General features: G+C 36.3%; 2 pseudogenes; both read left to right on the top strand.

Moving 5' to 3' along the window:
- The first annotated feature begins 1,689 nt into the window (after positions 1-1,689).
- LOC142448919 (mitochondrial import inner membrane translocase subunit Tim9 pseudogene) lies at positions 1,690-2,366 on the top strand (annotated as a pseudogene).
- A 4,648-nt stretch (positions 2,367-7,014) lies between these two features.
- On the top strand, positions 7,015-14,590 carry LOC142449236 (putative ATP-dependent RNA helicase DDX60; annotated as a pseudogene).
- Positions 14,591-15,059: the final 469 nt, after the last annotated feature.

Genomic DNA, 15,059 nt, shown 5'->3' with positions numbered 1-15,059 from the left:
TGGTGAGGTACAAGGACTATGGCCATAAGAATCATATAAAATAATTCACTACATGCATTCATACCTCAAATTATGAGAAAGGTGTTAGCAGGTATACAATGAAAACATTGACATAGAAAATGTTGTTATGTTTCCTGGCCACTAGATGTCACGGTTAAGCCATTTGTTAAAAACAGTACAAAGCTGCTCAATCAATTTTAAATGGTATCAAGTCTGGGTGTAATAAACAGAAATTGATATTGTACTTTTTGGTAGTTGAGTTTAAATATTTCAAATACATGTAATTCTCATTTTATAGTTTTCAATAATAAATAGAATATAAAATGTTTATGTAATTGCTGTCTTACTATGAAGCATTTCTCTAGGAAGGTATTCAAGGATCCCCACTCCCATCCCAAGGAGATTTTTTTAACCTAGGATAAACAAATGATCAAATAGATATTTTATAATTCATTGTTAAGGAAGCAGTGTGAGGAGACTATTGCAAAATCTGAGTGTGAAATGACAAAGACTAGAGTGACATTGGAAATGGAGATGACAGGAAAATTGAAGAAACGAAATCAATACAGGAGAATACCATTGTATATGCAAAGTAAGAGACAGAGTTCTAAGGAGAGAGGTGCCTTTATATGAGAACTACAGAATAAGGAGTAAATCACTGCAGGAAAAGGAAAAAGAGAAGACATGACTGCTATACAGAAAGCTCCATGTGTCAGAGAACTGTGCTCCGTGACTAATTCTTTGCATGTAGATCACCAGGTACATCTAGTTAGACTGGAACCACCAAATTTTGAGTTACAAGCAAAGTTCTTAATTCCTTCATTGTACTACCCAAGGACTCTCACTACTATTTTCTCTCTCCCTTCCCAACATCCCTTTTCTATATCCTTTAGGAATTTAGTTTCCATAATAAAACCGTAATCAGGATTCTCATTGCCAGAAGTGAAATATACCTAATGACCATAAGAAAATGATACAATCCCTGTTTCATGATATCAAGGTGAATCTCTTGCAAGCGATTTACTTAGACACAAAAATAAGATATTCTTTGAAAATAAGACAAAAACTTTCATTTCAGTAGCTTTATACTAGAATCTTAAAAGGTAAGTTTTCTAACAGGAAAGCCTAGTACTTCAGGCAATCATTAGCATATCAACAGGTAGTACCTCAGAAACCTCTTTTAACTTAGTGACAACACCGCATGAATGCGTTTTAAACAAAAGCATTGATGTACTTATATAAAATACTCAGCCTCCACAATTGTGCTTTAGAGGTTTAATCTTATAGTATCAGGATATATAGGAAGCAGTCTTTAGGAAAAAAATACAATTTTTATATGAGACAATACTAATTGTGAAGAGGCTCTTAAAGCAGCTCAGCCCACCTCTCACACCCCAGTAGAAGGCAGGTCAACCAGGTAAAATTCATAACAATTAATTTAGAGGACTCTAGAACTGCAAGTAAAATAGAATTTTATCTTTAGTCTTTGAAATGCAAAGAAGGGTGACTCAGAAGTAAACAGCTAATTTCTACGCACTGATACCTCTAAGCTCTTCCTAAAGTTTTGATAAAATCTAGAGAGGGGGCAAACGACCTCAAACTAGTGGTTCGAGGTGTGGTAACGAATCAGCGTCCGAAGGACTGCCTGCCATTTGCCAACGCCGTTCCCACGTGTTCTCGCCTCTCCTGCGACCGCCGCGCGTACCGTGACTCTGCTCCTCGCCTGCCCACTAACGACTGGCAGCGAAGCGCCCCCAGACTCTTTTGGTATCGCATGCAGGAACCTGTGCGTAAGACCTCAGACTTCGAATCACTCAAGAAAAGGTTGAGCAACTGTTATGCCCAAACAGAAAGGAAACTCATGCATCAGAAAAGGTGACTCCAGCATACCAAAAGAATATGGCTGCGCAAATACCAGAATCCGATCAGATAAAACAGTTTAAGGAATTTCTTGGAACCTACAATAAACTTACAGAAACCTGCTTTTTGGACTGGGTTAAAGACTGCACAACAAGAGAGGTGAAACCTGAAGAGACTACATGTTCAGAGCATTGCTTACAGAAATATTTAAAAATGACGCAAAGAATATCCATGAGATTTCAGGAATATCATATTCAGCAGAATGAAGCTCTAGCAGCCAAAGCAGGGCTCCTTGGCCAACCCCGCTAGAGACGGCTGGACTGGCGAGTGGTGTTGGCCTGGAATGAGGATTCGCGTGACAGAATGCCCGAGAGCCAAAGCCCCGGTGCCCCGCGGTCTGGCACATGGACCCGCTGGAGAGCCAACCGCTGTGGAGCAGGCGTCATCAAACGGAAGGCTGTGCAATGCAAATAGGAACACGCAACACTGGTTGAGGCCTGAAGACTCGCAGCTTGGTCACTTGACTAGAAAAAATAAACTATCGTTTCTTCTGTTGTGACTTAATTTTAAATCAAAATATGTGTCCAATCATGTAAGAGACAAAAAAAAAATTTATTACTAAAAACAAATGGAAGCAACACTGAAAAAAAATCTAGAGAGGAACTTTCAGATTATATGGCATAACTATATCATTTTTTCCAACACTTGTATTGATACATAATTTATATACCATATAATGTAATCATTCAGTCATATCAAGGAGAATTGTACACTCATCACCACATCAATTTTAGAGCAATGTCCCCACCCTCTCCCTGGTTAAATTACCTTTATAATGAGTTGTACCATCACATTCAGTTCCAGTCCTCCCTCTCCACTCTCCAAACCCCCTCCATTATGTGCTCCTGAAATCCCCTGTCCCTCCTTACCACCCACCCAAACCCGTGTTCCCTACATTTCCTTGTATCGGTTATTATCATTATGTATCCATTCCTCCTGTACTTCACAGCTGGAAACAATAAAACACAGAAAACAATAAAAACAAAATTGCACTAAGGTGGTAAGGATAAAATCATAATAGTATAAAGACAAAAATACAAATAATGCGTAAGAAGGGAAAGACCCCCATCCTGGATTCAAAAAGCCCCGGGAGAGATTTCTGTCCTGGACAAGTAAGAGATACTTGCCCCCAGAACAATTTCAAGTCGTGTCTATAGGGTGGTCAACTGACCAAGTATTGAGTTCAATCCAGCATAATCAAGATTACAGTGGTCTCTACCTGATAGGGAGGCTGTTTAAGACTCTTGCCTGTGGCTGGAACGGATCGCCCAGTGGCTCAGTCTGACCAGACACTCTGCAGTTGGGTTTGGCCTCCCACTGTCTCCCCAGCCAGTTCCTGTAGAAGGACAAAGTGTGTGTTCATACGTTTAGCTCTGACGCTTTTCTCTTCATCAGTTTTTTGAGGTCAAGAGAAAAATGAAAATGCTTGGTCTCTGGTTCAAAATAGTTGAAAGAATGTCATGATATAGGCAGCCCAGCAATACATCGAGAGGTTTGACCCCACAGTGAGCTCCACAGGAGAAAGGGAGGCTGGCTCTTCCTGTAAAGGTGGACAGTCTCAGAAGCCCTGTCTAGAGATTGCTGAGTCAGAATCCGCTTGATGGCACTGGGTTTGGTTTGGGTAGATATAAATTGGAATTAACAATGGCAGTGTTTTCATTTTTTGCCATGAGAGACCAGTTCCCAGGGTAGAAGGCCATCATGCCTGGTAGAGGGGCATTGAGAAAGAGGGAGGCCATCCTCTCAAGGAGTGATTGGTAGATTTGAACCACCTATGTGTCAGTTAGTGTTTTAACCACTGCTTCACCAGGGACGCTTTTAAAACTTTACTGGTGATACAATCTTTCCATTGAATTATATGTCATAACTTATTTCTAGATAAAATCATGCTTGTGTATGTACTACGATTAATAACAACTACTTCACAGCATTCTAAAATGTACAAATATTTAATGCAATTGTACTATGTGCATATAAAGCAGTGAATAATTAATAACTTTTGTAAGAGGTATTGTGTGACTATTGGTTTATAATAAGGGTAGGTTTTTGTGTTTTTTTTGGAAGATTTTCCTAATTTTATTTTGTTGAGAGCATACACGGTAAAAGATTTTACATTTACAATTTGGTGATCGTGCTTGTTTTTGCAGCTGTACACCATTTGCCCCTTTTTCGTGAACAAACTCATTACCCCATAAAGTCTCCAATTTTTAAGTATGTATTGTAAATTTGGTTCCAAATAGACTGGTGTTAAAATAGCATAATGCTCAGGAGGTGGGTTAACTTTTAAGATGACTTCAGGGTATATTTTTGAATATAGAAGATTTTAATAACTGGGTATAACTCTGATATAACACCCAAACTCAACAAATAGTAGTTTTACCAATACATTTTTATATTATTACATTAAAATCAATTGGACTCATTCACTTATAGAGTTTTTAGTAACATCTGGAAGATGTTGGTTCACCAAGTAGTGTGATACACATTACTTCTGATGCTTGCATACTATTACTCAAAAGTTCATAAATTAATGTCACCATCTATCTCAACAGAAGAGACGCTGGTGGCAAGAAAGTGTTATCCACAATCTTTTCTGCGTAGTAATTTACATTTTGTCATGGCAATGATCACTGCCAATTGCTTATTTGAAGTAACAGGCAGTTTGAGAGCATCCCTGCCAAGTGATTATGTTTAAATAGTCACCACCTGTCTGCTCATTCTTTCCACAGAATGGTCTGTGCATCAAGTCAGCCAGCACACAGCTCAATCCCAAAAGTGTTTTCTGCAATTAAATCATCATATTTGGGTCTGCAGCAAAGCACATTAAATAGCCTTCCAAATCTGTCACATAAGCTACTAAAATGACGTGTACTATAGGATCAAGACTCAATAACTTAAGTAATAAATTTCACCTTTGACTACATTCTCATTTTTAAAAATATGATTCTATGTATTACTTTTGGTTTCATTGATAACTCAATGGATTTTTAACTTTAATAGTGTTTTAGTTTCCATAAATTTATTTAGCTTCCCTTATTGACTTGTAGCTTTTCTATTATGATCAGATTAGACACTTTTAAGTTTGAATTTTTTAAGGCTTATGTAAATTTACCGTGTCTAAAAATAGTCTACACCAAACACATGTACAATGGAGTGGAGTGTGTACTGTGCTACTGTCAAGTGGTGTGCTTTATATCTGTTAAGTCAAAATGGCTAATCTTATGCAAGTCTTCTGGTTCTTTATTCCCTTTTAAAACTGTTCCATCCACCATCAAAAGGTGGTACATATGTCCTTCTATCTTATAATAAATTTCACTTATAACTTGTCATATTTTAGCATCACCACTGTTTGCTTTGTATTGCTGCTTACGTGTTATAGTCAAGTATCTCCACCCCCACATTAAGCTATTTATGCACCTGTGCTTAAGGTGTGCCCCTTGTCATATACATGTGTCGTATTTTCAGTCCAGTCTACCACTGTTTCTTCACTAAAATATCTAATCCATTTATGTTCACTGCAATTAATTATCAATAGAGAATTATGTCAAACATTTTATTAAACATCCCTTCCCCCTCAAAGTGGAGTTCTTTTTAGGAATTATTTTTTTCATTTGTTATTATTTATTTGGATAATTATCACCAAACCACTTATATTCCCTTATAACACTTGAAAGTTATCTTATCTATACCAGCCATCTCCATTTTATTTTTAGGTTTTCAATTACAATTGTGTAATCCAGATCCCCATCTCACTGTAAATGTATTATATATATTCATGTGGTTATTTAGTGTCAACACCTTGGATTATTGGACCGGAATCATGTTTTCTTTCTAGAGAACTCCCTTTAACACTTATTGTACAGCTATTGTGGTGGTTTAAAATTCCCTTAATTTCTGTTTTTCTGGGAAAATCCTAATTTCACCCTCACTTTTAAAAGATAATTTTGTTGGGTAAATTATTCTGGTTGATAGTTATTTTCTTTCAAGATTTTGTAAATGTCACACCATTCATTGTCTTCTTGCCTGCATAATTACTGGTGTAAAATTGGCACCTAGTCTTATTGATGCTCCTTTGTAAGTGGCATTTCCCTTATTTTGTGCTGCTCTCAAAAGACTTTCTTTATCCTTGTATCTGGTAAGTTTGGGGTGTTTCTCAGGGTTTAACCTATATGGATCTCATCGAGCATCTTGGATAATCATCTCATGTTCCAGATTTGGGAAATTTTCTATGATTATTTCTTCAAAAATATCTTCCTGACTTCATTTCCCCTCTTCTTTTTCTGGAATTCTTATTATGTGTATATTATTTATCATCATGTAGTCCCACCGAACGCTTATGTCCTGTTCATTTTTTCTACTTGGTCTTCAAGCTGAGTAATCTCAGAATCGTCTTCTAGTTCATTGATTCTTCCATGGTTTCCATTCTACTTCGCTTTCTTCTAAGATGCTTTTTATTTCTGTTAGTTCATTATTAAGCTTTGGAAAGTCTACTTGCTTTTTATTTAAGGTTTCTAGCTCCTTACTAAATCCCTTGTTTTGTTCTTCTATTAGTTTGTTTTCTTTTAATTCTTCTAAAAATGTTCCCTTGTTTTCCTTTATCCCATCAAGAAAACTTAAGATGTCCAAAAACTAAGTCTTTGTCGAGAATTTCATAGCAGTAAGTGCCTGAAATATTAGATTTATGTTTCATTGGTGAACAGACAGAAAACAGAGAACTTCCACTGCCCTGAAGATTCACAAACTTCCATATCTTTTACAATTCCTTCCAAAGTTTCTCTTCATCTTTCTGCTGACCAGCGCTAAGTTCTGAGAGACTTCCTCCCTGCTGGTACTGCTGACTGATTCTCCAAAATGAAAATAACCTGCTGATGACTTCTCTTGATCTTTGGCGCAGATTTGGGGAAACTAGCTGGCTGGAAGACACCTGAGTGCCTCTGGTTGGAGGCATCTCATCCGCTCTGTTACTACCTGAGGGTTGTCGCTGACATTGGTGATGTCCCTTGTCCCTCGCCCATCCCCCTGGCTCCAAGATGTTCGTTCCAGCACCTGTCTCCAAAGCGGCACTGGCCTTAAAGGAAGAATTGACAAATAGCCATGGACTCAGAGCAATCTTCACCAAGAGCTGGAGACCAATGCCAAGCCAAGCAACCGAAGGTGCGAGGGCCACTCTGTAACCAAGGGTAAGTTTTATAGTTACATTCATTTATTGTTTTTATAATTTTAGAATCTTTAGGCACTATAACCTGCCTTCCACAACCCCCTTTGCAGTCCATTTGATTGAACTTTCTGTTAGCTGTCAAGAGCTTTAACCATTGCAAAACTAGAGTTCCACTTTAGAAAACTGTACAAGACCACAGAGAAGAAAAGAACAGCTGTTCTAGTTATTTACCACAGATAACTACCAATAACATATTGTTTTATGTTTCTTTCAGTCAACTATACAGGTATACGCACACATATATATATTCAAACATTTCACGTAAATTTTCCATTACTGTTTAATACCATTTTTCCGAGAACTTTTTGAACTCTCAAACTCTTAAGGAATCCTGGTGGCAGAGTGGATTGCACATGGGATCAGCAGTTTGAAACCACCCTAGGAAAAAAAGATGAGGATTTCTGCTTCCATAAAGACTCACAGCTTCGGAAACCCTATGAGACAGCTCTACTCTGTTCTGCAGGTTTGCTATGAGACAGAATTAACTCAATGGGCATGAGCTTCTTTTTAAATTTTTTTATCTGTCTGTCTGTCTACCACTGAGTCTTCACAACTAATAGTGACCCTGTGGTGCAGAGTGCAACTCCTCTGCAGACGTCAGTGCTGTACGTTTTCATGGAGGCAAAGCCACCTCTTCCTCCTGTAATGGTGCTTTCAAACCATCAACCTGGCCTTCAGCAGCCCAATACCACTATGCGACTAGGACACACTCTCCTATCATGAAGGGAGATGTCTCATTAGGCCAGGATTCTGATTATGTGAACTGGAAAGTGCATAACTTATTCTATATTAGTATATATTTAGCTTGATTTTCATTTTTGTCACTAAGTTATAAAGTATATATTATTTAGAATAAATATTTGTGAAAATCAGTAATTGATGATTACATCACTATATATTTCTTAAAGTAGAATCACTGCACTGATGAGTATAATTTGAGATTTATTTTTTTGTAATTTGAGATTTATTTTTACATTAGCTCTCTAGAGGGATCTACACTTATAATAATATTACGGCACTTAATACTACAGTTGAGATTCAATCCAATGTCAATTTATTCTTCTAATAAATACATATTAATGGTCAATCAACTTCATTTAACGTACAATATAAACAATATTAACTATAAACATGATATCATTTTCCACTGACTTCCATTGGGAATAGTTTTCAGGATGCTTTAAATAAAAAAGTAAATAGAGGTAAATTTGGAAAAGTCCATGGATCTTTCAAACTGAATTTCATAGAAATTAAATTTCTCTTTGAGAAGCACTATGACATATTTCAAACATGTAATTTTTTTCTTTTCAGAATTTTAGTTCAGAGCACTATGAGAAAGCAACGCTTGCCATCTGTGCTAGTGACGTTGATGATTACTAAAATCCAGAGGATTTAGAGAACCACACACTTCTCTTTATGGAAAATCAGTTGTGTAAAACTACCTCTCACAGGACCATAATAAAATTATAGAATCATATTTTCTTAAAATTAATTACCAATAATTTAAATTTAACCCATTAATTCTGACAAGAATGTTCTCAAAGAAGTTCCAAAGCATGTCTTGGGAGATCAAGCAAATTATGGTATTTGACCAGCATCTTTAGATGAAATTTCAAGACTTCCGTGCAAATAAACAAAACACCTGTGGTAGTTATATAATCGTTCGTCAATTTAAGAATTAAGAGGGTAGGGGTGGAGTCTGACCTGTCAATCAGATCATAGCCAATGAGGCCTCTGTAGGGGCATGGCCTTCTCCTGAGCATTCTGGGAAAGCCTGTATTGCTTCCTTGGAGATAGGAGATCTCTCCTCTCCTCTCCTCTCCTCTCCTCTCTCTCTTTCTCTCTCTCTCTCACCTATGAAGCCTGAGAAGTCATGTAGAGGCTCCTGCCAGCACTGACAAGCTTACAGTGGTACTGGTTTCAAAGACTTTCTACCCACTGGCATCCACCGTCCTGCATTTCGCATCACTGCATGTGTTTTGTAAGTCTGAAGAGGACGTTATAGATTGATATCAGACATATGGGTTAATATACGATTTATAAGTTTGGACTGGACTGGGTTGAGATCTTTCCTAATGTACAATTATCCTTTATATAAAACTCTTTCTTATACACCTATGAGTGTCTATGAATTTGTTTCTCTGGTCTACCTGGACTAACACAACACTTAAAACAGCTTTTAAAGGAAAAGAACCTTAGAGAAATGCAGCTTGATGCATACTTTGTAGCAATATATATACAAGAGACTTCAATGTAAAAATAAGTGAGTGCACCACACTTGTCTGGGTTTGCGCGTTTGTCTGTGAATTGATTCGTGTGTTTGACAACCATGCTAGTAAAGGAGATTTATTCTAATATTGTTTTATTTTGTTTTTCCAATCAATGCCTAATTAAATCATCTGCCCAAGCAATCTCAGCAGTTATTTCTCCTTGTTTTTATGTTTTAGAATACGCAGTAAAGTATTGAGGTTACTATGCTTTTTGTATTCAGTAGAGCCCAGGCCCTTCTATCTTTCAAGATTCAGCAAGTTGAGGCCAATTAAAGAACAAATACTGAAGTCAAATATTGGATGGAAGCTACATCTAGTCACAACCTAGCCAAATATGAAAGAGCTGTCAGGGAAGAGCAAGTCTCCAACAGGGAACTTCCAACTAAAGCAAGATTGCAGACAGTAATACAAATGAAGTCAGGCAAGATAAATAGAGATGCATATAGAAGAGTTATAGAAAACATGGTAAAGCTGATAGAAGTGGTTTATTCTATATGCACCATCTTACACAAGCTATGGAACTGATTCCTGTGGGTCTATCCCTATTGATCTTAAGGAAAATGAAAAGCACACTCAAAACCTAGTGCCTGACAGCACATGAATGAATCGGAATGTTTAGGAAAAAGTAGACATGTCATAAAATATTTAGAAACAACTATATTTGTGCAACCACATTCAAGATTCATTACATGACTTCTATAGTGTATGATGTTATGATATAGTGTATGATGGTTTGATGACTTCTATAGTGTATGATGGTTTGAGTTTAAATTGTACAATTCTGCTAATATGAAAATGAACTATGAAATGTTATGATATCTGTAAGAGCTCCCAATAAATTATTAAAATTTTATTTATTTATTTATTTTACATTTTATTAGGGGCTCATACAATTCTTATCACAACCCATACATATACATACATCAATTGTATAAAGCACATCCATACATTCCCTGCCCCAATCATTTCAAGGCATTTGCTCTCCACTTAAGCCCTTTGCATCAGGTCCTCTTTTTTTTTTCCCTCCCTCCCCGCTCCCCCCTCCCTCATGTGCCCTTGGTAATTTATACATCGTTATTTTGTCATATCTTGCCCTATCCGGAGTCTCCCTCCCCCCCCTTCTCTGCCGTCCCTCTCCCAGGGAGGAGGTCACATGTGGATCCTTGTAATCAGTTCCCGATTATTAAAATTTTTAAAAGCAAGACATTGTTTCTAATATCTAGCTCGAAATTCAAATTATTTGGAACAATTAGCATGGATGTTATTTTGTCAGCTCAAATTTTTCATGCAAAAGAAGTGTTCTTAGAATAGCTGTTGAGAATAAGGTTAAGTAAAAACTCTCCTCTCCTCAGTAGAAGGTCTTTTTATAAGTAGCCCAATAAATTGTGAAATCTATGTTTTAGCTGGATAATATATTTTATTTTTCTGATGGCAAGGTGTTCTCAAATGAAAAAATGCCTAGACTTAAGGACACATTTTATTTGAAAACATAATTGCAAACGGAGGGTGGTGTTCTTGCAACAGGATGAGGTCGTAATTGCAGTTGTGTAAACAACAGGTAGAACAACAGGTAGGACCTTAGTGACCCTTCATGGGCAGGAGTAAACAAGGCTAGAAAGAACCAAGAGGAGTAGAATGAGCAGGTGGTATGATGGGGCAGCTGACTCAGGCAGTTGATAATAGAATGTCTTTCTTTGTGATCAGTCTCCTTGGTAAGGTTGTTAAGAAGGAGCTACTCCTCATAAATGGATGACTATTGGAGAATAGGTACATTTTCATTAGCTTGTGGAGAAGTTAGAAGTTTGACAAAGATGCGTATTTTGTCCATATTGGTAATCAAGCACAAAGAACATAATGTGTATTAAATTGTTTATAGGGTATACTACCAGACCACAGTAAAAATTAATTACATGTACACACAGAGATAGAGGCTAGAATAGGAAAGGTTCATACCAGTTATCCAAAGGCAGGGCTAACAAGGAACCGTGTTTATAGTGTTTTATCATATTTATTCAACTGAAGGAAAGGAATGTCTTTTACATTCACACTAATTGTTTGAAACGTATCCTAAAAAAGGCAGATGTTCAATTATTAGCACTTTTTTGAGGTGTGCCTAAATCTATTATAAAATTTGATTGACGTGCTTAATTAATGACATCCAGCTAAACCAAAAAACCAAAGCAAAGTTTTAAACAAAACACTGCCAAATGTTCGAAAATACATTATATATTTCTTCAAACTTTAATACAAATATTTCAACAAAATCAATAAAACTCAAAAGTCAAATTTTTAGGTATAGAATCAATCAAATTATTAGCATTTATGGTGAATATTCATTTGAATAAACTTAGAAATATATTGTAAATATTTTATAGATTCATTTTCCTGTAAGGATATTCCAGAGTCTATAACATATTGGCATATCTATGCATAATACTGTTTATTCTTTCCTTTCCCATGCACTCTATTTATCTTTTATTTTACTACCTTTAGAATTATGGTTGTTAGTTTTTGCTACGTGCTCTGGAGTCTGTTCTGACTTAAAGTGACTTTTTATACAAAAGATTGAAACACTGTCTAGTCTGTTGTCATCCATCTTTAGGATGTCCTTCAGAAGAGAAGTATTTTAAATTTTGCAAATAGTTGGATACCAGTCATAATAACTAAACTTAAAGCAGCCTATTTCCTGCCAAAATACTACAAAATGCTAGGGAAAAGCTGTTGGGTGCCAGGTAGACGTGGGATCTCATTTCTCCCAACCCTTCATGTGCAGCAGTTTGTGTGTAACTTCACGTGAGACTGTGAAATTAACCTGTGGTGCATATCTAGTGAGGTGCTCAGGACTGGGTTTTTGGTTCTCTCTTCTGATGATGCTCTGTGTCTTTCCCCAAACAAGTTAATGATTGCAAAGACTTCAATTGCTAATAATCAGTTGGTAATAATAAACAATTCAGATTTTGCCCAGAACTTGTGTTTGACTTTTAGACCTATAGAGTCAACTTTGCTCCTACCTTCACCTTAGGCAGAGTGGGCTTTTAAACGCAAAGCTAATTATAAGATTTCCTGACTAGAACCCATCAATTACTTATTTTGTTTGTTTTACTTATGGAGAAAAAATTCTATACTGTACTCTTAAATACCAAGTATGATATTTTATTTCCTTTATGCTCCTCTTAAACAGTTAGTGACTCCCTTCCCTCTCTTTACTGTAGCCACACTGACTTCTTTGTGAAACTTGGAATCATCCATTCTCCTTTATCATATAGAAGGTTTACACATTGCTAATTCCTTTGCCTGCAATATTACTTTTATCCTTTTTATTAATCAATTTTAATCGCATCTTTTAGAAATCAGTCCAAGCATTATTTGTTTAGGGAAGTACCTCTGGCCTCTTTAACTTAACCACATGTGCAATTTTCTTTTGTGTCTTAAAGTGATCTTAATAATATTAGTATTTTCTGAAAGATTATGAATTTCTAAAAGTTTATAAACCTAACATCGTATTGATACCATTTGCTCTAGTATTCCATATTTAGTGCATTTAGTTTGTACTTTTCTAACCCTAATGATTGGCAGTTTAAATCCACCCAGGGATACCAGGGAGGAAAAGACCTGGTGGTTTGCTTCCATTAAAATTTACAGCCAAGATAGCCTGATGATGCAGTTCAAATGTGGATTCAGCAACTAACAGAAACAACATTTTTGCTTAGTATATTCGTGATCATTAAATATACATGTGTTGGAGGAACCATTTTTTTCTATCTTTCATTACAGGCTTTCCATTTTTGTTAATAACTGACATTTTAAGGTACCAAAGTAAAGGGAATTTGCTATATTTAGTAGTTACCAATTCTGGTTAAAGAAGCAGATAGCAGCAAGAATGGGTAATTTTCGTTTTTATAATTTTTTGTAGATTGAAAAACAATTATTCTGTTAGTTACACAGATTTAATGGAATTAAAACAATTATAGTCACATTTCTACTTCTTTCCCAAATAATTACCAAGTTATAGTTTCATTAAAGTTTTTAATTGGGAAGTAATCTATTTCATTTCTCTTTTATGCTTAGAAAACTACAAAATGTTTATAAAGGAAATGTCAGTTCATTTTGGAAGAATTACCAAGAGCTGGTGAGTAGCGATAAGTAATTAATAGAGTTGTGAAAGAACAGTCCCTATAAATCTATTTGACCTTAAAAACATATTTCATTTCTAAGCATAGCTGGTTTTGAGCTGATCAGTGGTGATGGAAATCTTTTTGTTTGTTTTTTTCCCTTGCTTCATTTTCCCATGACTGTCAGTAAACATAATGCTTTATAAGGGAATAACACTGACTATATATGAAGGTAATGCAATACCTGTGTATTCAGAGTAAATCCATGAGTGTAGCTAATGGTTAACATGCTCAGCTGCAAAGTGAAATTTGAAGATGCACGCCTACTCAAAATACATGGGAAGGAAGGTCTAATGATCTACTATTGAAAAAACAGCCACTGAAAGTTGATTTTACATGCAGACACATGGGTTTCTCATGAGTTCTAATCAACTCACAACAATTGTTTCCTAGTTTTGTATTCACAACAGAAATTAAGTCAGACATTTCCTGAGCACTTGGTGGCATAATCAGGTAGACATTAGATTGCAAGATTATTGGTTCAAACCCAGCAGTAGCTTCATGGGAGAAAAATGAAGCTATCTGATAGGTTGCTAAGAGTCATCATTGACTCAGTGGTACTGGGGTTTGGTATTCCTGAGTACAATCCAAACTCTGCCATGTAGTCCTGCATAATTTGCTGTATTTCTCTGATCCTAAATTTACTTGTGCCCAAATGTAATAAGCCTGCATTCTTCCTGTGAAGGATAATTGTGATATGAATTTGAAAAGCCTTAGCATAGAGCTTGCCACAGCTAATTATTTAACAACTTCAGTCATCTATAATCATAAGACTGGAATAGCAACAATAATGCTGCTATTTTATTTGGGTTACTTAATCTAAATGTGACTGTTGTCTTTCATTTTAGATATTCCAGTTTATTCAATGATTTTGTTGAATCAGAATTTTTTGGATTGATGGAGATTCATTACTTATCACATGCCTTTGTGAGAAATCATTACTCCTGCAGCGGAATCTCCACTTCTTCTATCTGGTTGAATGTTATCTTATAGATATTATGAGAAAATGAAGACTTAGGGTTTGGGTTGGGGCTAGCAGGAGGGTTAGGGTAAGGGTTGGTGTTAGACTTAGGTTCTGGTTTAGAGTTAGTGCTGCTGGTACATTTAAGTTTAGGGGTATGCCTAGTGTTAGGGTTGGTGTTAGACTTAGTGTTAGTGATAGTCGTAAATTTAGAGTTAGGGTAGATGTTAGAATTAGGGCTAGGGTTTGTGTTAGACTAGGATTAGACTTAAAGTTAGTGTTAGGGTGAACATAAGGGTTAGCATTAAGCTTGGTATTAGGTTTAGGGTTAGGGGAGAATTGGGGTTAGGGTTGGGTTGGTGTTAGACTTACTGTTTGGTTTAGGATTAGGCTTAGTGTTGCTGGTAGACATAAGTTTAGAGACAGGGTTTGGTAGGTTTGGGTTTCTACTTGGTGTTTGACTTAGGGTTAGGGTTGGGCTTGAGTTAGACATATGGATACATTTAGGGTTAAGGTTG

This window comes from Tenrec ecaudatus, chromosome 5 (genome assembly GCF_050624435.1).
Source record: "Tenrec ecaudatus isolate mTenEca1 chromosome 5, mTenEca1.hap1, whole genome shotgun sequence".
NCBI classification, from domain to species: Eukaryota; Metazoa; Chordata; class Mammalia; order Afrosoricida; family Tenrecidae; genus Tenrec; species Tenrec ecaudatus.
This window is presented reverse-complemented; position numbering and strand designations above follow the sequence as displayed.